Here is a 25,391-nt window from a genome sequence, read left to right as displayed (position 1 = left end):
GGGGGGGCGGGCAGGAGTACATTCGAAGCTTGGCCAGTTGTCCTGTGTCCCCTGCATTTGCTTTCTGCTGAGCCCTCTCGGGTCATCTTTGTGCATCTGTGCAGTTCCCCAGTCATTCAGGCTCATTGGAGATGAGTAATGCTTCAGTGTCACACTCGGATGCAAAAAGAAGTAAAAACCACAGAAGGATGAGACACTGATAGAATCATAAAGAAGTGTCTTGGGAGAGTAAAAGCTGAAGAAATTACTTATCAAATATAACTGGAAAGGAAACCACCATAAGGCCACTTACTCAGGTTCTACAAAGGTGGTTTGCGTGTATCTCTTAAAATGTGACCCTTACCTTATTGCATTGGTCCTATACATTAAGGCCAACTTTTTAATACAGCATCAAATGCCCTTTAATATTTAGCACAAGGTCTTCTGATCAGCCTTATTTTTCACTCTGCATCCATGGTCACCCCACCATGGGTCCCATGCATCATCTCCTGTGCTTCCATAATTTCCTTCCACATGACCCTACTTGCCTCGCCACTTCAGAAAATGAGAGAGAATGTTATACATTTTATGATACCATTTCTGATTTCTGGAGGCAAAGTACACTCAACTCCCTTGCGTGTGACAAACAAGAGAACGAAGGGATGTTCAATAAATGATGCATCTTTGGCCGGCTCCCGATACAGACTGAGATTCAACTTATAGCCTCATCTCCCTTCACACAACAAAATAAATATTTAATGGCCTAAAGATGAAATTTTAAAAAGTGAAGTACAGAGAAAAAAAGAGGGGTTTTGTTTAAATATGACAGACTGAACCAAAGAAAAGACTTATGTCTTTTCTCCTGAAAATGCACTAAAATCATGTAAATGCCTACAGGGAGAAGGTAACGAGAAGTGAAAGAGTTTCTGTCCTTGAGTTCCAGAAAGATTCAGGCATGCAGTCTTCAGCAATATTTGAAGGCAGGGGTGTCGCATTGGGCTGAAAACAGGAGAGCTGGAAGAAAGGGGCAGGTGGTATACTCGTATCTGTTCCCCTGCCCTAGGACTCCTCCCTCACTTCTGCAGGAGACTGGAGTGCAATCCACTCTGCAGAAACGGAACCAGACAGGCCTTGAACTCTGGAACACTAGGCATAACTGGAAGTGGGGGTGAGCCACCACATACTGGAAAAGGCATGTTGGGGGGGCCTCAAATTAAAGTCTTAATAATAATTAGTGGGCTCTCCCAGAATTCTGAGAGGCGGGCTTATAATACACCCTTTAGACCAGAGACTGGAGGATTTCTTTTATGTGAAAGCAACCAGCTCTAAGCACAGGACTTTTATATGCTGATATGGAGGAGGCTGCCCAGAGAAGCAGCAGCGCCCCTACTTGTTTTGAGACATATCCATTGACAATCTTGCCTCAGCATGAAGGGCTTCCGATCAGTTTTTCTTATTTCTTGTTTCTTTTCTTTCCTTTTTTCTCCCCAGCTGACCTCTAGAAATTATTCTTCATTGAGTAAGTCTTTAAAATGTAAAGGAAAAGAATATTAATTGTAGCGTTGATCAAAGCCCGGGACTTGGGGCATTACTCAGCCTCTGTCCCCTCCTCGAGGGGTTCAGTGAAGAAACGTCACTTACCAGCTCTGCCTCAGGGCAGGCTGCTTCAATCTTGTTAGCTGAAAAGAGCCCACGCTTCAGAAGAACCTAATGGATAATGTGCCTTTGCAGTACAGAGCATTCTCATCAGAATTATTATTCCAAGTTGCCACATTTGTGATCTAAGAGTTTCCAGTACGTAATTTACTTGTAATAAATAATCCATTCCCTATGCAGAAATGTAATCATCCGGTGTAAGGAAACATCCTCAAACTTGAACAGCCTCATCTTCCCCTTAGAAAAGGGAAACGGAGGTCATTCTACTTTTCTGTTATTTGGGGGAAAAACAAGCAAGGACAGCAGAGGCCGCAGAGGTGACAGTGCAGCCTGGTGACAGGCCCACCAAAGGCAGGTGGCAGGTGGCTGCTGCTGAGGAGATGGTGGCAGACGTGATCACTACGGAGTCGGTGGAGCTTACGTGACACAGGTGACACGGCATCTCCTCATGGTAAGTCCAGGAGCAATGGCAGGTCAGGCGGCTGCAGCCCAAGGACAACAGGCCTTAGTGTAGGGACAAGCAGCAGTTGTTGGTGAGAGGATAGGACACAGTGGCTGTGACGACAGGAACTGGAGATAAACGATGAGATCCCCTCTCTCAGTTCCCACGGGGAACACCACTGCGGGTAGAGAGAGCCCGCGGGCCGTCCACAAGCAGAGCTGTTTCCTGCAGCTGTGAGCTGGGGACTGAGCTCCTCCCAAAGCTCAAGGTAAATGCTCTATTCAAATCTATGACGTTTACAGGTGAACAACCTCTTATGTGGCCCAGAAAGCTGGAAAATGAGAAGGGAAGAGGTACGGGTTGCTAGAGACAGGAACGACAGGTCTATGCCTGACCTCAGTATCAGAGCTCCAGCCTTTGGGTTCCCTTTCGTGGTTATTCTGGAGGACAGCTGCCCATTCTGAACTCTTGTGGGTGGAACTGGCATTGCCATGCACTCGGGGCCAGACATGGAGGGAGAACTGGAGGAACGGTTGATGGGGGCAGAGACTGCATGAGTGGGGGGCTACAGACTCAGCAGAGGCTGGCTTCCTCCATGTCCTCTAACACCATGACACTCTTTTCTGTGTCACCGACCAATTCCCCAGTAAATGGTAGTAAACCGGGTCTAGCGAGACACTTTCTTGTCTTTCAATCACCCATGGCTGCAAATCTTCAGAACTTACTCTGGGCTCTTCCCATACACTGTGTCCTTCACTCATACACATGTGTGCAACCCCTGTATTCTGGCTCCAGAAAAACTGCTTCACTCCAATCCTAATTCTCCTCCTTTCTGCATTTGCATCAGTGTCAGCTGGGGCTTTCTGCATGGTTGACCGAGTCCTGCTCTTGAAAATGAATTTTTTGAAGTTGAAAATACAAATCAAGTTTGTTTATTGAGAGGGTATATACACGTATTTATTGACAACGACCCGTGGAGGCAGGGGATAGTGATGGTGACTTGCACCCAAGTCGCTAAGGGCCAGTATGGTCTGTGCCTTGTATTTTTGACCCAGGATAAAATCAGGAAGAAAAGCCTGTCGGGAAATAACGGAGTCACAGTGAGCCAGACTGCAGAGCCCTGGGCTGGTGATATTCAGGACCTTCAGAAAAGAAAAGAGCCAGTGTCCAGGCAGCTGATAATCTTAGGCCATTCATTTAGAGCCACCCCCTCTCCAGACAGCCCTACAGACAAACCCCCATCCTCTTCTCGTTCAGGAACAGACACCACTTTCTTCTCCCTTTTCCTACACAGAGACTGCCATTCCTCTCCCACTGCGTGTCAACCAACGCAGCCCCAGAATGAACATCCGGGACCTAAGGCTGAGATGTGATAAGTCTCCTGAACCCTGAAGGCCAACTTGGAGAGGGGGAGGGGACGGACAAAGCTGAGCATTTACTCCCCATCCTCATCGCCACAATCTGTAGCTTGTCCCACATTTGAGAACATTCCCCAGTAGGAAATGAAAACTGATATGAAACAGAAGTGCCTTCACCAAAAAGCATTTTGCGATGGTAGGGAGGTGTATCCCCTCCCAAGGTGGGATGGAAGGAACCAGCAGGAAGTTTCCCTGTGCACTGCGCTAAGCGGATATATAGCCCTGTCATTTGAGTAGGCCGCACCAGGTTTCCGGATGGTGTTAAGATACTGCTCATCTTCTCTACAGAAACAAGTAACTGGCCTCCTGAGCTCTGACCTGGGAGGTTTGCCGCCACTTTTTGTTGTTGCGGATGTGAGGGTATTGGGAGGGAGGTCGGGCCTTCGGGGGGTGATTGGAAGTAGATGAGGTGCTGAGTGTGGAGCCCTCGTGAATGGGAACGGCGCCCTCACACAGATCACGAGAGAACTTGCTTCCTCGGCCGGCTCTGCCCTGGGAGGACACAGTGAGAAGGCGGCTGGGGGCAACCCAGGGAAGGACTGTCTCCAGAGCCGAGCTGGCACCCTCATGTCACACTTGGCTGGTTTCCTGGACTGTGGGAAGTAACTGTTTACTGGTGATGTGCCACCCAGTGGGTGGTATTCTCTGACCGCAGCCTGGGCTGGACATCATTAGAAGTTGTGACTGGATAGGACTGGAGACTGGGCTCAGGAGGTGAGACTTGGCCTCTCTGACACAGATCCCCAAACATGGAAACAAAGAAATAAAAATTCACTTAAATCTGGACAGCTTATTGGACCATTAATTCAGGACATGGATATTTAAAAATACACACATACCTTTTCTGATATATATTATTACTTTTGAAGTAAGACTGATGACTTATATGGAGACATACAAAAACAACAGGAAAATAAACCAAAATACCCCCCAGATAAATGCAAAAGAATGTGATTATATATTTGCAAACACTGCACCATAACAAATAAGGCCTGTAAGGAGCTATTTTCTATCTCAAATATATTCCAAAGAAGTGAATCTGCCGCCTGCCAGGGAATTGAGGGCCACGGGGGCTGACGATGGTGGACCCCCGGGTCTCCTTTAGAGATGCCACTGCTTTCTTCTCATAGTGGAGTATTTTCTAGTGGCAGTTCAAAAAACAAGTGTTATAAATTTGGAAATAATGTTGAAATATCTCAGTTGCAAATGTCTAACAGATCTCAGGGCTTTCAGGACTTTAAAATACCTCTTCCTGTTTAACTGACTTTTAGTTTAGTACATAGGCCATTTTAATGGAATTTGGTACCAACATGGAAATAGGACACAAACGGAGATCTAAGCAGTACAGTTAAAATACATGTTTTGAATAATTTTTATATAAGTTAATGGCAGTAATGACATGTTGAACAAAAGAGTCTTAAAGTTTGAATTTTATAGAAAGACTTGAATACAGATATTTTGACTACATAGACAACTATGACCATACAAAAGGGTCCTTCCAAAGAGGAACAATGGTCAACTACTCAGTCTGCCTTTTGACGTAGGCACACATTGAAAAGGAGAAAGTTTGATATCAATTCTTGTCTTCTATGGACCTTGGCAGTCTCTTGGATGATGTAAGGTTTTTCTTATACAATTTTAGGTAAATATTTTCATTGACGTAAGAAAGAAATATACTATCTCATACTTAGATCTGCACAAAGAAATGAAGAGCTCTGGTATACATGAAGGTAAATGTAAAAATCTTTTTTTCCTTATCTTAACTTCTCTAAAAGATAACTGATTACCTAAAACAAAGAACGATTGTATAAATATATTTTGTTTTTACAGCATATGTAGAAGTGCAATGTATGCTAACTGTAGCCCAAAGGATGGAAGGGTGGAATTGGAAATACGTTGTTATAAGGCCCTTACATGATATATGAAGTACTATAATATTATTTGAAGGTAGACTCTTATGAATTAGAGATGTGTATTTAAATCCAAGGGTAAGCACTAAAATTTTTTGGAAACGAGGTGAAAAAAAAAACAAAGCAAGTCTGTAGTAGTTATAAAATGGAGCCCCACCCCCCAAAAAACCCCAATACTCAAGTAATCCAAAGGAAGGCACAAAGAGATGGAAAGAACAAAAATGGAATGAACAAAACAACTATAAAATGGTAAATTTTAATCCCCATATCACAATTACATTAAATGCAAATGGCCTAAACAGACTAATTAAATCACAAAAATTACTTGGATAGAATGAAAAGATTAGATAGAAAAACAATACCCAAGAATACCAAGAATATGCTATCTACAAGAAACTTACCTTAAATATAAAGACATCGGTTAAAAAATGAAGTCTAGCTTAATCCCCTATGTATGTATTAGGGCAGATGGAAAGTCCATGCTTGTCAAGCAGTATTGCCATCCCTCCTCCACCCACAGTGAGATCACACAAAAATGTAAGAGCCTGTAGGTCAACAGGAGGCCTGGCCCTTGGTCTACACAGTTGCCAAAGCTATACTCGTTCCTTCTACTACCACATGATGCCATTTTTAGTCGCTTCTCAGTTGCCTCCAAGCATTCAGTGGGTAGACAGACAGCTTTTATGATGAACTTCTTTACTGAACATAGACCTAGCTACAGAGGATCCTGTCTTTACTCTCAGGACTGCAGCACTTGGTAATACAGGTAACACCCATCTGAGGTCCTTCCCCTCTGAGGTGCCCCACTCTTTGTAGAATCTAATGGTTTCCCATCCTTCCCAATCTTGGGACTCTTTTTCTTTCCCCAGATTAGATCCCTCCCTTTTCTTGAATAATTCAGCTCTATCCCCCAAGTAGCCTAGGTTAAAAAATAAAAACATCTTAGCTCTTTCATGGTGACCAAGAGGCCGTAGGCTTTGCTTACAAAGCTCTGTAACGGTGGCTACGATGTGGTGAGGAAGTACCCGTGTACTTACAGTCACCCGTAAGCAACAGGAAAACCACCTACCGCCACTTGAAAGATAGAAGCTTATTTTTCTCACTTAACAAGAAGTGCTGGCCTTGGTTTTCTAAGTTGGTGATGTCAGGGTTGATGTATTTGATTCTTTTGACCTTTCTCTCCCGGTTACATGATGACACTGTAGGTCTAGCCATCAATTCTGCACTCGAGAGAGAAAGAAAGGGAGAGACAGGAAGAGGCAATGCTGGTCTCATCTGTTCTTTCTTTCTTTCTTTCTTTCTTTCGGGAAAGCAGAATCTCACTCAGCACCTCCTCTGCCTTGACCAGCAGCCAAGGTGTGCCCCATGGGCCAGAACTGGGTCCCAGGGCCTCTCTGGAGGCAAGGAAAGATGGACAAGCAAGTATGCTGCTTTTCAGGCAGTAGAGTGAAAGGCACGAATGGACAGGAGGCTTGGGAGAGGCTTTTTAGTAGCCACTTAACATGATCTCCCATAACCCCTGATCTTTCTTGATGAGCAGGAAGCAAGGCAGAGGGAAGTTCTCAGACGCAGCATCCTGGTTTTTGGGCCGCGGCCGCTTATGACATATACGGGATGTCGGGGCGCCGCGGATCGGCACCACGCTACGCCGGCAGGCCGCGTGCAAGCAAGAGCAGAACGGACCGTGCGGCTGAAAGTGGGGGCAGGTGGCCAGCGCAGAACCGTGGCGGGAGGGCTGGGAGTGAAACAGGGCAGGACCGCAGGCACACTGAGATAGAGAAGCGCACAGAAAGCAACAGCCTGAGGGCCCACGTCAGAGGCAGAAAGGGAGGGAATGTCAGAGGCTGTGCGGCAGCCACAGGCATCACATCTGTGGACTGCCTCCCCCAGGACGGACGGACGGAATGAAGGCCTGCTGCCGGCCAAGTCAAATCGATGCTGTTTGTTACGGTCATTCTGACCTTATCCTGTGCCCGGACTGCAGTGGGAAAACATAAGTTACACAATTAAATCTGATATGTCAATAAAGTTGTACCTGACGAATACAGTTTCTTCATAGTCTTTAAGAAAAGATACTTGGACATAAATATGAACAATCCGATAGTTGAGAGGTCACTGAGAGTAAAAACACAGAAGCCAGAGAAATTTAGGTAAATTTTCCATTCAATCCTATATCCTGATTTCATAAATTTGAATTCTGTTTATGCTGTTAATTAAATTCCTTTTCTGCACTTAGGCGTCAACATTGGGGATTGTACCTGTGCGTGCGTACATGGGAATACATTCAACAAAACCTGCTTTCTTGCTCCCTTTTCTCCTAACAACTAATTTATCAATTCAACAACGATGTATAGAGTACCTTCTCTCTCCTTATGCCTCTCCTACTTCCTACACTTTAGACCTGAAGGGAGTCGTAAGGAGAATGACAGGTGGTGGTTTGGGCTGAGGAGACATAAAACATATCCACTCTGGACAGATACGCGGAAACTTCTCTCTGTCCCCTTCCACCTCAGGTCCTGGAAGCAGAGATCAATTAGGAGGATCAATTACATGTCTAGCTCTGCCGCTATCACGCTGGGTATGTCACAAGACTTCTCTATGTTTCACTGCCTTTTCACTAACACAAAACTAGTATTATTCCTTTCTTCTCCCTCTCCTTTCATCTCTCTTGTCCAACTACTTACCAGATCTGTCACACAGATAAATGGGATATTGCTGGTCACATTTCTCTGGGAACAGGCAAAACCAAACTATACATGAAAAACATTTTTCTTCCGTCGAGCTTTTATGTTTACCCCCCATGGGTCAGCTCAGAGGGAGGGGTGTGCAACTGCCTTGAGACTATTAGACAACTCTGCTGTCCACACCAGCACAGCAGTCTCTTCTATTTATAAATGTTCATCAGGATGCATATTCGCCTCCTTCCCTGGTACCTCACTCTATGTTAGGTCCACGTACGATATCTTATCATCCCCTGCAATTTTCCTTTTTACCATCACACGTTGACTTATGTAACCTAGATTTGAAGAATACTTACAATGTGCCAGGCACTCAGTGTTCTAGGCACTGAGGATACAAAAGTGAATGAGACAAAATTTCCTCTGCTTTTGAATCTTACATCCTAATAGAGGCACACAATAAACACACACACACAATAAACACACGCACATGCGCGCCCACACACACAATGTGAGGAGGTAATAAGAACTGGAAAGAAAACAAAGCAGGTCAACAGGGTTGAGAGAAAGAGATGGGGAGGGAGTGCTGGTTTAGTAGTTTAATTTAGTAGTAAGGAGAGTCCTCTCTGAAAGTGACATTTGAACCAGAGACATGCATGAACTGAACTGAGGAAAAGAGCCATCATAATATCTAGGTGGACAACATCCTAGGCAGAGGGAAGCAAATGGCAAGACCCCGAAGTGGGAATGTACAAAGCAAACTCAGGGGCGGGGAGCAGAGAGGCAGGTGAAGACCAGATCACGTAGAGCCCTATATGCCACGGTAAGGATTTTACCCTAAGTGTGATGGGAAGCCATCGAAAGGATATAAACAAGGAAATGACATAATCAGACCTATATTTTACAAGGTTCTCTCTGACTGCTGTATAGAGACTAGAACAAGAGTGGAATCAAGGAATCAGTTGGGAATCCACTAGAATGATCCAGATGATTGAAAATGGTGTCTTGGACTAATAAAGTAGTGATGAAGGTGGTGGGAAATGGTGAAATTGTGTTACAGGCTGAAAGTATCTCCAACAGGATTTTCTGTTAAGTTGAATGAGGAGTATGAAAGAAAAGAAAGCTATGGACAATTCCAAGATTTATGGCCTGATCACGGAATGAATATGGGTTCCATTTAGTGAAAGAGTGAGCACTAGGGAAGAGGTAGGTTTGTGTGGAGTGAAGAAGTGAATTCACTTGGGGCATGTTTGGTATGAGATGCTATTATGTATCTGAGAGGGAATGCTGAACAGGCAGATAGACGTATGAGTCTCAAATTTAGAAAAGTGACTGGGGCTGAAACTATGAATTTGGGAGTCATAAATGAATTTAGGGGTTACAAATTTTAGAGGATATCACAGAATTGTAAATCAATTGAAGAAATGTTTATAAAAGGAGGGGGTGGTCAACTATACCAAATACTTTTGAGAAGCTGAGTAAGAGTGACCAAGAACATTGGATTTAACCATTTGAAGACCAGTGGGGACCTTGACACAAATGGATTCAGTCCATAATTGGGATCAAAAGCCTCAGAGTTTTGATTAGACACTTATATCAAGACTTGTGACGTCGATCTTTCCAGGTGGAGTATAATTTCATGAACATGAGGATGATGCCTCTTTCAGTCACCATTTTATCTCCAGTGTTTGGCCCATTGCCTGGCATACAGTCAACGCCCCACAGATATCTGTGGGATACCCCATTCTGTTCAGATTATTGTAAAGCAACTGATTGCTAGAGATTCCGTTGAGGTTATAGAGTGTTTGGAGATTTGTCGGTGATTGTAATGAAATGGGAAAGGGTAGTTTATGAAGCCATTAGCCTCTTTCAATTTGATAGATAACTGACTTTCTAAGTTTAAAATGGCGAGGGATGCCTGGGTGGCGCAGTCGTTAGGCGGCTGCCTTCGGCTCGGGGCGTGATCCTGGCGTTCCGGGATCGAATCCCACATCGGGCTCCTCCGCTGGAAGCCTGCTTCTTCCTCTCCCACTCCCCCTGCTGTGTTCCCTCTCTCGCTGGCTGTCTCTCTGTCACATAAATAAATAAAATGGCGAATGTGTTCCAAGAGCACACTGTGGACCAGAGATGCCTGATATGTGGTAATGTGGGATTAAAAGTGCATGCTTTAACAAGTACTTGGTGCGTAAAGTAAAAAATTAACCCTGAGAGAAGTCATGAGGGGTCAACAGAATTTCTCCTTATTTTCCTTAGAGAGAAACAAGAGCAAATTTTAGTGTTCAGAGAGCGAGGCCTGTGTCTTTGAGCACGCTTCCTGTACACGCTCACTTAATTAGACAACACTATCGATTTTAGAACAGGTAAGGTCTAAGACTGTCCATTTGTTCATATTAGCTCAGATCCTCCCTTTGAGTAACTTCCTGGAAACAAATTAAATACCATGAGAAACTCAGCAATTTTTTTCACAGATCACTAAGGAACATTTGGTAAATTACTGCTTTAGTGCATAAAATCACTTCCACTATCCCAACAGCTTTAATTCAGGTCCCCAATGGTACCTAATTTGCTCTGGGTTTGTGGACTGAAAATCTGACTCCGTGAGTAACTACACTGCACAGAAAGCTGGGTGTGAGTAGTCCCACGTCCAGCAAAATCATCATTAGAATCAGGCCAACCAGATACAAAAATGATTGAAATACACTCAGGACAAAATAGGGACCATTTAGAGAAATCACTAGACTCCTGCCATGTTAAATATACTTTAACAATGATAGTGGATGAAAATGGGCCCCTTGGAAAAAAGCGTCTTTGAGAATAAAGAAGGAAGATGGAAATTTCCCAGAATTGTACAAGTTATTAATATACAGTGCATTTACAAACAAATTATCATACCTGGGGAAAATGCTAGGGGAGGAAGAACTCAATCAGTGAGGGACTGAGGTTTGTCATAAAGATGCGAACTGTGACATACACCAAGAGTACTGAACTTCTCCAAGCCGTAATGGTCACGGAAGCTGCCAATCCCGAAAAATGCACTAGAGACTCCTGCTGTGTGTTTGTACAACTTCTTCTCGCCCTTTAAACAGAAGACAGGACAGTCCCGTGGTCAGAGTCAAAGATAAGAAAAGACCAACTGGTTGTTACTGGTTGTCTTTTTGGACCCACAGGCCTGGAAGCTGACCTAAACCTTTCCCCTTTAAATACTGGGTCTGAAAAATAGTTATATTTCACATGTTCTAGGGAATAGAATGAATTCTGGCTCTTTTGAAGTATTGTGGATGTAAGATTTAGTTATTTATGGTAGAATAAATTTAGAGGAATATTTGTTCTATTTAAAGTCTGTGGCTGAGGGGCACCTGGGTGGCTCAGTCTGTTAAGCGTCCAGCTCTTGGTTTTGGTTTAGGTCATGATCTCAAGGTTGTGAGATTGAGCCTCGTGTGGGGCTTGCACTCAGGGTGGAGTTTGCTTGTCCTTCTCCCTCCTCATATGCTCCCCCCCACCCCCCCCCCCCCCCCCCCCACCCCCCCCCCCACAAATAAACAAATAACTAAAATCATAGAAAAAAAGAAAGAAAGAAAGAAAGAAAGAAAGAAAGAAAGAAAGAAAGAAAGAAAGTCCATTCTCAACCTGCCTCTAACACTAGTGACTCATCAGTGTACTTCACAAGTACTGTTGAGCACCTACTATATGCTATTCTTGGTACCAAACCCTGGGGGTTTAGAGATAAATCTGGTAAAGAGAGACAAACACGAACCCATAATGCCAACAGAGTGTTCTAGGTACTCCGAGGGAAGTGGGAAGGATGTCATCGGTTCTATTGGGCATACACTCACGAGGCTTCAGAGAGGACTGTTAGGCTGAACCCCTAGTAGGTGAGCAGCCATGGAAGGAGGAGCACAAAATGCATGTGCATAAAGGTGGAAATCACATGGCGAACTGAGGGACTACGAATAGCAAAGTATTGTAGGGCGAGGAGAGAGAGCTCCCAGGGCCGGGAGGTAGGGCTGAGGGAGGGTGGAGAGAGAGCAAGATGAAAAGTAGCACATGGTATAAATTCTGCAGAACCACTGGTAAGCAAAAAAAAAATGTGTCTTCCTCTTTGAACCTTGAGCAGACTTTGTGGTTAAAATGGAAATATACTGACATGTCAGTCAGTCTGCTTCCTGGGATTCGTAAGCCAAAATACATTTATACTATCTTGAAAAAACTGATCTTTTGCCCTCTATTTGTTTTTTAGCTGGTCGGAGCTCTTTACTCATTGGAGTAACCCAAATCTTTATTTCCAAGGGCTCTGAGCCCCGCCTGTGTGGTGTTCTAAGCACGCCCTGTTGACTTTCAACATGGCCATGGCATTATGAGGAGGTGTGTCGGCGGATTACCTTTCTGTTCCTGTCATGCTACAGTACCTCTCCCTCCCTTTATAATCAGAATTAATCACCCATTCCACACTTGAACTTTCTTTTTTGTGTGCCAAAAAAATGGCAAGATAAGAATTTCATTTTCCAATTCAGTGGAATCCTTAGTGTGTCCCTTGACCGAAGCCTTTTCCCTTGGATTCTAAACTCTAAGGCCATTACTCTTTCCAGGAAGGTAGGCAAGGGGATGCACTCTTTAGAGTTTTTTTTTTTTTTAAATAACATTTTCGTCTTCTTTTCTTGTAATTTATTTATTTTTTAAGGAATCTCTACACCCAGCATGGGGTTCAAACTCATGACCCCGAGATCAACAGTCACACACTCTACTGACTGAGAGAGCCAGGCGCCCCTGCACGGCTTGGAGTGTTAACCCTAGGAAGATGCTCCTTCCAATTGTCCTTCAAGGCCATCCCTACGTGGGTGGACCCACAACAGTAATTGTGCTAGTGTGGGTGTATGAGGTAGGAGCCAGTCTTGAACACTTTCTTCTTTAGTCAGCAAGTCACAGGGTGCTCCCCCACAAGGCCATGACGTGTGGGCTGGAGGAGGGACCGATCTCCAACTCCTACAGGAGGAGGCGGTGTACCCTGTCACAGCAAGACCACTCACAGTGACGAGCCAAGTGTCAGGCTTCAAGGCCTCCTTCACTGAGAAATTATGAAAACATTCATCTAAGAGTTTTCAGTGCTTTGTGATTTTTAAAACATTTAAATCTTTATTTCGTCTGGAAGTTCAAGGTAGGGATCCAGCTTTGTTCCTTTTCCAAATGACTAGCCAAGATGTCCGAGTAACACATTTCTTTTCACCCCTTTATTATATAACCAAATCCCGTTCCTATTTGAATCTGCCCCTGTGCTCAGTATTCGGGTTTACTGATCATCTGTCTGTTCCTGCAGCACTACGTGTCAGTAGTAAATACTGCAGTTTCAGTGATGGCCAAGTCCTCCAGAACATCCCTGTGTATTTGGATCTTCCTTATATATTTTTATTCTTCTAAACTTCAAAACTGTTTTGCCAAATTCCAAAAGAATTCCATTAGAAGTTTTATTGGGCTGTAATAAATGTATAGGTTGGTTTAAGGAAAAGGTAACATCTTTACAATGTGTGTCTACCAAGCCAAGAGTATTACATGCCTCTTTATTTATGTAAGTGTTCTTTCTCACGGGACACTGATTTTTAGGGATACAAACTAGTTTCTCACCGGACACTGATTTTTAGGGATACAAACTAGTTTCTTCTCAAGAGACTAGTTTTTTTGTTTTGTTTTTGTTATCAATTCTGCTGTAAGAAATGAATTCAACAAAATGTAATCATTTCATGTTGGGTCACCGAGTACTTCTGACAGCATAAACACATGGGTGTATTGTTGAAAATTGTGTTGCGATGATTAACTATCCAAGATTCCAGGTTGGGATTTTTTTTTTTTTTTTGAACTGAATATAGAGGGATGGCCAGTTGAAAAAACTGATTAGAAAATTCAACACATTCAGGGGCGCCTGGGTGGCATAGCGGTTAAGCGTCTGCCTTCGGCTCAGGGCGTGATCCCGGCGTTCCGGGATCGAGTCCCACGTCAGGCTCCTCCGCTATGAGCCTGCTTCTTCCTCTCCCACTCCCCCTGCTTGTGTTCCCTCTCTCGCTGGCTGTCTCTATCTCTGTCAAATAAATAAATAAAATCTTTAAAAAAAAAAAAAAAGAAAATTCAACACATTCAGAAACCACCAATGTGTATTTGTGTTATTTGTCTATGAAGGATTTCTTTTATTGAAAAGTTGCATCATTATTCCAGAGCAGGAATGGAGGCTGTAATGTTATCTTGGCTACATATTTGCGGCCCATCTGAGAATTGTTTGCATAAATGCATTGGCTAGAAGCCACATCTCCTGGTCCCAAACCCATTCTAATATTGACAAGACAATAAAGAAGAACGGTACATGCCAAGTTATTTAACAAAGCTTGCCAAGGAAGTCACCATGCTGGATTTCCTTTTCCATTGTATACTCAATGCCTGGTATATAGTTGGTGCCTAACTACTTACTGAAGGAATGAATGGAGTCTCTAACAAGGACTTATATGTATGCTTTTTTTTTTTAAGATTTTTAATTTTTTTAAGTAATCTCTACACCCAATGTGGGGCTCAAACTCACAACCCTGAAGTCAAGAGTCACTTGCTCCACCAACTGAGCCAGCCAGGCACCCCTATATGTAAGGTAAAAACTTGGAAGACTGTAATCTGCTGCCAGCCCGGCTGACTACTATGGCAGAAGCAACAAATTCTGGATTGGTAGCTGAGACTGGTGAGCCCTCTTGCCTGTGCCTCATCTAATCTTCCCCAGGGCCTGCCTGTGACGCTTGGTCAATCCTCCCAGTCTACCTTCCATTCCATGGGTGGGTGTTCCCAAAGAGCTTGCTTCTGTTTTCCTTCCCACCCAGCCTCTGTTGCCAAAGATCCTCCGTGCCTCATACTTGCCAAGTCACAAAACCTTTTGTTGTTGGCACTGGAATCAGAGGGTACCATGTTTGAGTGTTGGAACAACACATTAATGACAGAACTTGCCTGTTCTCCTTTTCAGGATGAATAGGTGGATGGGCTAAAATGACTCCATCATAGCCCGAATGGGGCAGTGAAAATAATTTTTACCCCCAGTTGCAGATATGGGCTTATGAATGAGAACGATGTTAGGTCAAAGAGAATGCAGAGTGAAAGAGAAGCATGTCCACCTAAGGCGATCAAAGCCCGGAGTCTCTGTGACTGGTATTAGGAGCTGGAATAGAATGCCAAGAGACTGGAGACCAGAGAATGCTGAAGGAAATAGCGAAGCCAGCTACCGCCAAAAGCTGAGCTTTTGTTTACTCTTAGAGTCACATGGCAGTCTGAATTTATTTAAACATCCTCAGGTGGAGCCGACATATGGAGAAGGATCATTAAAAACGCAGGTGTAAGTGTTAGGAGGCTACTGCGTCTAAGTGAGAATCACTGAAAGACTAGGAGAGTCAGTGTGAACAGAGAGGCCGGAACAGATTCTAAAGTCACATCAGACACAGGATTAGTGGGAACGAACGGCTGCACAGCCACAAGTCATGAATTCTAGAGGCATTCATTGTGGCAGGGAGAAAGTACAAACAGATAAGACTCGAATGGTAGAACATGGTCCATAAAGATCAATAAGCACTGAGAAAATTTGGATAGTGCAAGAATCATTCTCATGGATCTTTTAAAAATTGACTGTTAGAACATATTATCATTATTGCTCATGACAATTCCGTAATAGTGACATCTTTTAAAATTGCTTCCGTCTTAACAGTTTTGCGAGTGTGACTCATCCAGGTTTACACAGCAGCTTGGAGGCGTATCTGTAAGAACTTGGGGCTTTGAATTTCCAAGTCCTGCTAGTGGACTCCACTCCTATTTGCAATTCACCTCTCACAGTCCTAAGGTCCAACCCCAATTTACATACACACACTCTTTCTCTCTCCCTCTCCCTCCCAAAATTTCAAGTGTGAGTTCTGAAACTAAAATTAAAGTGATTTCTCTATCATCAATATTTCCAGATATAGCTAAGTAGATAAATAGATTGAAAAAGTGTATAAATATTGTTAAATACCTTTGGAACTAGGAAGGTGACCTCATTGTTTTGCCATTTTCAGAAACTCTAGAGTGACAAGACCACAGACTCCTCCCATTCCTCCTTCTGCCTTCCAACTTTTTTCCAGCAAACATTTATGGAGTGTGAACGATGTGTCAGCTCATGCTGGGCTCTGAGAGCTACAAAAATAAAAAGATGGGGACCCCTAATGTCTAGGATACGGAAAGTCAAATTTGCATAAGGCCCCTCAGAGACAAGTCTACGGTGCTTGGGGAGGATTTGAGTGCTGAGCACCCAGACACCAAGATGAAAAAGGATAAGGACCTTCCCAACCTTCCCAATCCTTCCCAGAGACGCCTGAGATGGGGGTGGGTGGGTGGGCAGTGTAGGGCATGTGCCTCCCCACGGGACACAAGGTCAGGGTCAGTGAGGAGGAATAAGAGTACGATACAGGGTTGTGTGACACAGATAGGCAGCCGTCCCCGCCCCACCTCCTCTCCAGCACACGAGGGCTGTGAACTTAAAGAATCAAGTGACTCCCCTTGGCAGGCCAGGAGAGATGCTTCCATTTGGAGCCATAGCATCTGAAATTGGCTGAGAGAGCTGTCCTACTTAGGAGGAAAACCTTTCTCTTGGTTGCGGAAAAGCTGTGCATTGGGGTGGTGGGGTCAGAACAGGATTTTTCATGTGCAGTTAACGAAGTGCTGGGTACAGAAGCTGGGCAGCAGGGAAGCACAGGGTGGGAAGACTGAGATTTCAGTTTTGTCTCCACCACTTAGAAGCTGAGCAAACAATTGCTATGAGCTCTAGTTTCTTCCCCTGTAAAAATCCCAAGTGATAATAAGTGGTCCCATTTATTGAATTATGTGGATTTTTAATCTTTGCAACAACCCTATGAAAGAATTATTAATATTCCCATAATACAGATGAGGGAAATGAGGCTGAGGGAGGTTGAGAACATTTTCAAAATCTACATATCTAGTAAATGGCAGAGCGGGGATTTAAACTCATGTCTTGATTGAAAACCTGGTCTTCTTAACCATTTACATCTTCTGACTCTCCTCCATGGGTCTGTGTGAAGGACAAAAGGGTATCAAGTTTAACTGAAATGTTGGTAATTAATGTGACTATTAAATGCCTAATTGTTCCGATAACTTTCAATCTTAGTTTTAGAGAACAGATTTGAGTTTGTGAATTTACATTATTTTTCAAATATAATTTTTAAAGATTTTTCCCTCATTTTTACTTTTTTTGTTGTTCAGTTTGTCACATAATTGCTGTTTGAGAAAAGGAACATCTTTCTTTTCTTTTTAAGGATATTACTTATTTATTAGAGAAAGAGATCATGTACAAAAAGGGGGAGTGGCAGAGGGAGAAGCAGACTCCCCGCTGAGCAGAGAGCCTGACAAGGGGCTCGATTCCAGGACCCTGGCATCATGATCTGAGCTGCAGGAAGACACTTAACCGACTCTGTAATATTTCAAAGGACTTTCCTTCGATCGATCCTTTCAGATCCTCACACGGACAATACGAAGTAGCGAGGAAAGTGATTTTATCCACTCTTGACAGAGGAAGAAACTAAAGGTGAAGTGGTGGCCAGGTCACTCGGCTAGCTGGGGGCACGGCGGGGAAAGGCAGTCTTTCTGGCCCGTGCTCTGTCCACTACACCACCACACTCCCTGGCTCAGTAAATAGATATTAACTGGTGGAGAAGGTTGCTTAATATGAACGGCATCTTATTCTACTTTCACGGATGAGTAATCCTCAGAGATTAATTCCTTTTTTTGAAAGTTCAAAGTCTTTAGTTCATCAGTTTTTGAGCCACCTGTAGGATCAACAGGGTTAGGACACACGATACTTGCAACTTTTTCCGAATTCACAACTGGAAAAGCTGGCGAGTGGGTTTTACTTTTTCTTTTCAACTTAAAAAAGCCAAGTAGATTATATGTTAAGGTCTCTTTGACCTAAGACATGACCTAAGACAGTTTTCCTAAAAACCACGGGCCTTTGTAAACATTTAGCAACTGTGAATAAGCAACTCCCCTTTCAATTACATATGCCTATCTTAAATATTATTGCTGTGTTTGTGGAAAAGATTCATTTAGGCTTTTTCCACTCTTCAAAAAATTAATGTATCTACTCTTATTAAAGTAGCTCGTTGCTATTTTACGGTTTTATATGCACGTAACAAGAAAACAATGTTATCAATACAGAAGAGCATAAAATAAACGTGATCGCTATACCATTCCGGCCCAGGCTGACGCTGTCCATACAGGCATGAACTGCTACTGCTGTTACATCATGTAGCAGTTACTAGTATAATTTAAAAGAATATGCTTACAGCTCTGTTTCTCAACTTATCAGCTTTGGAAAGTGTCTACTGACTTCCATCTATGAAAGATAAGGAAGAATACTTACAGTTCCTCCTAACCTCTCTACCTCCTAATTTTTTTTTTAAAGATTTTATTTATTTATCTGAGAGAGAGCGAGAGAGCATGAGCGGGGTGAGGGGCAGAGGGAGAAGCGGACTCCCCGTTGAGCAGAGAGCCCAATGCTGGATCTGGGGATCCTGGGATCATGACCTGAGCTGAAGGCAGACGCTTAACAGACTGAGCCACCCAGACGTGCCTCTACCTCTTCTGTTCTTTATAATTCAGTTCTATTTCTAATTTTTCTAAAAACTGTATTTTAAATTATTATTTGTAACTTTAAATAATACCCAAACTTCTACTTCTGGATTTATTTATTTAGATAAGATTTTTTTAAAAGGTTTTATTTATTTGACAGAGAGAGAAACAGCCAGCGAGAGAGGGAACACAAGCAGGGGGAGTGGGAGAGGAAGAAGCAGGCTCCCAGTGGAGAAGCCCGATGCAGGGCTTGATCCCAGGACTCCGGGATCATGCCCTGAGCCGAAGGCAGATGCTTAACGACTGAGCCACCCAGGCGCCCCAAGATAAGATGTTCTTGACTCCCAGTTATGTAAGAGGGTCTACTTCTAAGTTCTTGTTTTGGACAGATTTACGCATATACATCTCTCCATATATACATGGTCATGGTTTACTGTATTTATTTTCAGCTCTGTAATTATAATTAAGTCTTGGGACGATTACAAGAGTTAATCCGTGTAAAGCACTCAGCACAGTGCCAGGCACATAGGTCCCCCATCACCGCCAGCTGTTATGAACAACTGAGTAGCGTAGATGAACACCCATTGAGAGGGAAATGTAATGTTATTTAATAGAAATTTGGAGGCTTAAATGAGATTCTTCTAAACTTGAAGAACTCATAGATCCTTCCTCCCTCCCGTCCTTTCCTCCTTTCTTGCTTTCTTCACTCCCTTTGGGCCACGGTCAGATGGCATTGCTTCTTGTTTTCTTTCTTGGATTACAATTTGTTGGATCACTTCTTTGAGCTTTGGTTTTGTTTTGTACAGGAAGCAAGCTTTCTAAATCTTGAATGTTCTAAAAATGGTCTTTTTTTAGACCTCAAATTTGATTGACAGTTTGGCCAAGTTTAGAATTCTAAGATCTGTTTGTTCCCCCTCAGAACCTGGACTACATTCTGCTAAAGACCCACCAGGGAAGGACTTTGGTCTGTTTGGTTCCTTGATACGTCACAAGGACCTAGAACAGGGTCTAGCACGAAGTAATCACTCAATATACATTAGTTTTATGACTGACCTTCTAGTGACTAGTATTGCTGAAAAGAAATTGCAATGACAGTCTGATTATCGTTCTTTTATTTGTCCCCCTCTTTGGAAGCATTCAGGGTTTTCCTTTTGTTCTTAGAATTCTAAAATTTCACCACAGTGCCTAGATGTACTTTTGTTTGTTTACTTTTCCTGCTCTGTAATGAATGGGTTTTTCAATCTAAAAACTCTTTAGTGTAAGGAAATTTATTTCATTATTTTCTTGACCATTTCTTTTTCTCCATGGTCCCCTATACCTTCTGGAGTCACCTTTAGTTCCCTAAAGTATTAGATTTCTTAGAACTTCCACGCATCTTAATTTTTTCTCATATTTTCTGTCATTTTACTTCCTTTATCTTCCAGGTAACCAACTTGATCTTCTATATTTATATTACTACTTAGATTTTCCATTGAAATTTTATTTTTACTTTCCAAGAACTCTTTCATGTTGTCTGATTGTTACCTTTCATTGCAAACTATAATTGTCTTAAAAGAATGCAGATTATAAATTCTTCTGATATTAATTAGCATTTTTATTGCTCTTATGAAACTGTTTCAAATATTAATTGTATTAACTGGCTAATACAGGTGTTAAGAATGTGAGCGATCTGTGTGTGCGTTCCTTAGTTGTTTTTTTTTTTAATACTCCAACTGCTTGGATTATCTTTTTCCTCCAGCTTCAGTTATTTATTTTTCTAAGGCTTTTCCTTTTGTATTGTTTTTTCTCCCAAGTCTGAGGTTCCCTGCTGTCCTTTTATACAAATGAATGAAGAACTACACAAACACCTTAATTTAGTATCAGTAGCTTGTGTGGGTTTCCTCTTCTGGGCTTTATGTTTGTTTCTCTAAGCTTTTTCACTCGAAGAGAATGACTGACAGCAGTTTTTATATAAGTAGGTGGAGTTTGTGGACAGGAAGGCTTCCAGGTAGGTTTTCCTGTGGGCAAAGCACAAGCAAGCAGATCCAAGAGCCGAGAGGTTTCCAGGTGGAGGGGTGGAGGTGCGTTTGAAGTCTGGTGATTTCCAGTTTGAGTTTACTATGGAGATTCAGAATTTCTTCATATCATCTCTTAGGCCCCATAATCCTCACCGAGCATGCTCTCTGAGCTGATGATAGCTTGCTTTCTAGAGGGCAGCGCTGGCTTTTAGCCCGAGGGCAAAAGTTTCAGCTGCCAAACTCTGTTTACACAGGTCAGAGGAAAGGGGCCCAGCTGTGCCGAGGCACTGCGTCCTTCTCCTTAACGAGGCCACCGATGACTGCCCCACACCCATCATCATATTGTCCTCGGAGCAGGAGCTGCCTTCTGGGGCCTCCTGGGGAAGGTATGTGCTCAGTTCTTGGGCCCGGGCCTACAGTTTTCTCTACACTTTCTCATCAGTTCATCTATCTGCTTTTTCTCTTTCAGAAATTTCTCAAAACTTCTGGTTTGCTGATGACGCTTTTTCTTGTTTCCTATGCTGTTATCTCATTCTCTTCAAAGAATCTTTTCTGTTACTTTGATGGGGATGTGGGAGGTCGGAGAGGTAAACCCATGTCTTAATCGACCACTGTGTATGTGTATTCTCTCTCTCTCTCTTTCTCTCTCTCTCTCTCTCACACACACACACACACATACACAGCACATACGCATTTGAAAAGATAATACAATAACACATCCAGTCAATCCTTTGGGGGAAGATGCAGTCCTGTAAATCAACAGAATACAACCCCTGACTTCTTTAGTTGGTCTCAGTGTTTTGCCCAGTTTATGCTTATTTAAAAAAATTAATACTGAACAATGTGTCAGGAATTACAATGATAAAGTCTGAAAATAAAAAAAGTTTTAAAGTGACATTTTGGAATATTTGCTATAATCATTTGTATCCAAAATGGAATATTTGCTCATTGTTGCTTTTTCAGCTCCCCTGCCCTTGGATTTAGACTTGACTACCCCAACTCCATAGTAAATACAAGGGGCTGCTTGCCAAGGCATTGTTTTATTTATTTTATTTTATTTTTTTCTAAGTACGTTCCACACCTACTGCGGAACCCCATGCAGGGCTTGAACTTACAACCCTGATATTAAGACCTCAGCTGAGATCAAAAGTCAAAAGCTTAACTGACTGAGCCACCCAGGCACCCCCCGCCCCAAAGCATTGTTTTAGGCATTATGCTGAGAGAAGTGCTGTTCAACTCATATTCTCCAGGCTGATTATCAGTATCATCTGGATCCTCCTGATTCAGATTCCTTTCCTTACAAATTCTTTAAACAAGTATTTAACTTAATATCAATAAAAATGTTTATTTAAAAAAAAGGGACACCTGGGTGGCTCAGTCAGTTAAGCGTCTGTCTTTGGCTCATGTCATGATCCCAGGGTCCTGGGATCGAGTCCTCTGTCGGGCTCCTTGCTCATCAAAGAGTCTGCTTCTTCCTCTTCCTGCCGTTCCCCTTGCTTGTGCTTGCATGCTCTCTCTCTGACAAATAAATAAAATCTTAAAAACACACACACAAAACAAACAAAAAAAACCCAAACAGACCCCAAACCCTGAAATTAGCAATATGCTTCCCAGTGTCAGAATGAATCCAAGGTTGAATCTGGGCTCCACCATGTACTAACCCTGCCCTCTGGGCAAATGACTTAAAACAGTTTCTGTATCTTACTTTCTGAACTTGCAAATGACCATAATAATAGTATCTGTACCTATACCGGCTGGGTTCCAGAATTAAGATAATGTACACAATTCCCTTAGTACAGTTCCTAACACATAGTAAGGTTTCATTAGATGTTAGCAATTAACATCCACAGATAATTCACATCTATATTACAGAACAGTTCTGTAATATTTATTTATTTATTTGAGAGAGAGAGAGAGAGAGAGAGAGAGAGAGTGTGAAAAAAAGGGGGAGGGGCAGAGGGAAAGGGAGAGAATCCCAAGCAGACTCCCTGCTGAGCACGGAGCCGGACGAGAGTGTGAAAAAAAGGGGGAGGGGCAGAGGGAAAGGGAGAGAATCCCAAGCAGACTCCCTGCTGAGCACGGAGCCTGACCTCACAACCCTGAGATCATGACCTGAGTCTAGAGTCGGACACTTAACTGACTGAGACACCCAGGCGTCCCCCAGAACAGTTCTGTAATAGACCATCAACCCGGTCTTGTTAAGATATTGATAAAATATAGGAGTATTTACTTCCTTGTTCCATCTGGTTGGTCCTTTGGCACATGCTTTTTTTTCAATTGTAGTAAAATAAATACAACATAAAATTTACCATTTTTAAGTGTGCAGTTCAGTGGCATCAAGTGCAATCACATTGTTGTGCGACCATCACCACCATCCGTTTCCAGAACTCTTGCATCTTCCCAGACTGAGACTCTGCACCCGTTAAACAAGTCCCTATTTCCCCCGGCCCCAGTCCTTGGCAATTACCATTCTACTTTCTGTCTCTAGGACTTTGATTACTCTGGATATCTCATATCAACGGACTTATACAATATTTGTCCTTTTGTGACAGCCTTATTTCCCTTAGTATAATGTCCTCAAGGCTCAAGTAGCATGTGTTAATTTCATTCCTTTCTAAGACTGAATGCTCTTCCAGGGCATCTGGCTGGCTCAGTCAGAAGAGCATGCAACTCTTGATCTCGGGGTTGTGAGTTTGAGTCCCACGTGGAGTGTAGAGATTATTTAATAAAAAACTTAAAAAAGACTGAATACTATTCCATTGTATGTATATGCCACATTTTGCTTATCTGTTCATCTGCTGACAAACTCTGGTTACTTTCACTTTCCGGCTATTATGAACGCTGCTGGCATGAACACGGTGTATGCGTCTGTCCAAGTCCCTGCTTTCCTTCTTTTTGGGTGTATATCTAGAAGAGGAAGTGCTGGGTCACATGGCAACTGATGTTTTTGTTCACTCTTCTCATTTGGTAACCTACGGCAGTTTGCATTCTTGTGCTTGAGAGATTTACGTCACGTGCTAGATTTGTTTTCTTCTCTGTTTCAGACACATATGCTGACGCGTCTTTTCAAAGAGGGGAGACAGAGTCCTTTCCTGGGACAGAGTTCACCTGTGCGGTACCACGATGATAACTCGCTCAGCGGGATCCACCCACCAGGCCCCAGGGCTCCTCTGGGGATGGGGGGTCATCTCCGTGGCCCTGTTTACTTAAGACAGAGCACCCTTTCTGCTGGTCACCAGAAACAGCTCTGTAAAGCCTACTCCTCAACTGCTCCACGAATAAGAAATTGGTTAGGCAGACTTTCACCTCTCCACGCAATTCACTGCCATTTAACAGCGCTGCAAATGGCTTCTGAATACCTGAAATGTGCCAGACATGCGCTAGCCAACAAGGGTACAGGGGTTTGAGGCTTGGTCTCCCAGTTTAGTGGGGGGCTTACAGGCACCCTCCCCAAACCTCAAAGCATAGTTAGAACTAGACTGCCTCACACAGGATAGCAAAAAAGTTGTCAAAGAATATTTTGGTGTCCTTTGGCAATGGGAGATCTGGGTTTGGTAGGTTCTCTAACGGGATAATTTATGGGCCCTGTAATTCAAAATTGTGAATTTGAGTGGGATCCAACATTTTGAAAGGGATCAGTGTCAGTGAGGGGGAGGCCCTGAAGCATGAGCTTTACCAGCTTCACAGTAAATTTGCTTCTGGATTTGGGGAGTATTAAAAAGATCCTTTACCCCGCAAGCTCTGCTTTAATAGTGCTATTCTCAGTCATTATTTTCATGCCACAGTTAAGAAATTAAAGAGCGTGGTGAGACTGGATATGTTTGGGTCCCAGATGATTCTCAAGCCCATACCATTTTCAGCTTTCCAGCGCTTGAGGAGGCTGATAGCAAGGAGAATAAACAAGGTTTTGAAAAACACCGTGTTCATTGTAGACCATTTGGGAAGACACCAAAGGAAAAACAAATTCACCTACTAATGGCCCCATTACCCAGACATAAATCGCTGTCAACATTTTTGTGAATTATTTTTCACATCCCCTCAGATTGGTAACCTGCTTTTTGTATACAATACTCAGGAACATTTCCAGGTCATGCATTTTATAAATATAACAAACATTTTAAGAATTTTTTTCTTATGAAAAGGAAAAATAAGACGTCCAAACACTATTGCTGAACTGATCCTCCAGGCGAGGCAGATGGACTGTGTCCCCAAAACGAAGATGCTGCCACCTAAAGGAAAAATGCTAAAAATAGCGTAATGACATTTTAAGAGGATGTTTGATGTGTTAAACTGTGATGTGAAGGGGGCTAATTTTGCTTTGTTTTAATCTTCCTTCCTCTTGCCAGACTGGTTCTCCTCCTCCCTTTAAAAAGTCATTCGACTAGGTAATACATTTACCAGCATAAAATTTTAAGTAACAAAATGGTAGAGAGTAAAACGTAGGTCTCTTACCTATCCCTGCCCACCTGACCACAGTTCCTCTCCCCAGAATCAACCACTATTAGCAGTTTCTTGTGTATCTTTCCAGGGACTGTGCATACACAAGACTCAATGTTTGTGCAGAGGCATGTACTGATATACAGATTTATTTCCCCCCCAAATAGTGGTACTGTAACATTGGACCCACTCTTCTCCACCTTGATTTTGTTTGCGTGGTATTTTTGTATACATTCTCAGGAGATAGT

At 42.9% G+C, this 25,391-nt stretch overlaps 1 long non-coding RNA gene across 1 annotated transcript; it reads left to right on the top strand.

The window, feature by feature from the left end:
* Nucleotides 1-602: 602 nt before the first annotated feature.
* On the top strand, nucleotides 603-4,279 carry LOC121102933. The gene is made up of 2 exons (XR_005835090.1): nucleotides 603-2,086; nucleotides 3,372-4,279. It is a non-coding gene; the product is annotated as an uncharacterized LOC121102933 (long non-coding RNA).
* Nucleotides 4,280-25,391: the final 21,112 nt, after the last annotated feature.

The sequence above is a fragment of the Ursus maritimus genome, unplaced genomic scaffold, assembly GCF_017311325.1.
Source record: "Ursus maritimus isolate PB19 unplaced genomic scaffold, ASM1731132v1 scaffold_16, whole genome shotgun sequence".
NCBI lineage: Eukaryota > Metazoa > Chordata > Mammalia > Carnivora > Ursidae > Ursus > Ursus maritimus.
Note: the sequence above shows the minus strand (reverse complement) of the source record. Positions and strands in the feature narration are given on the sequence as shown.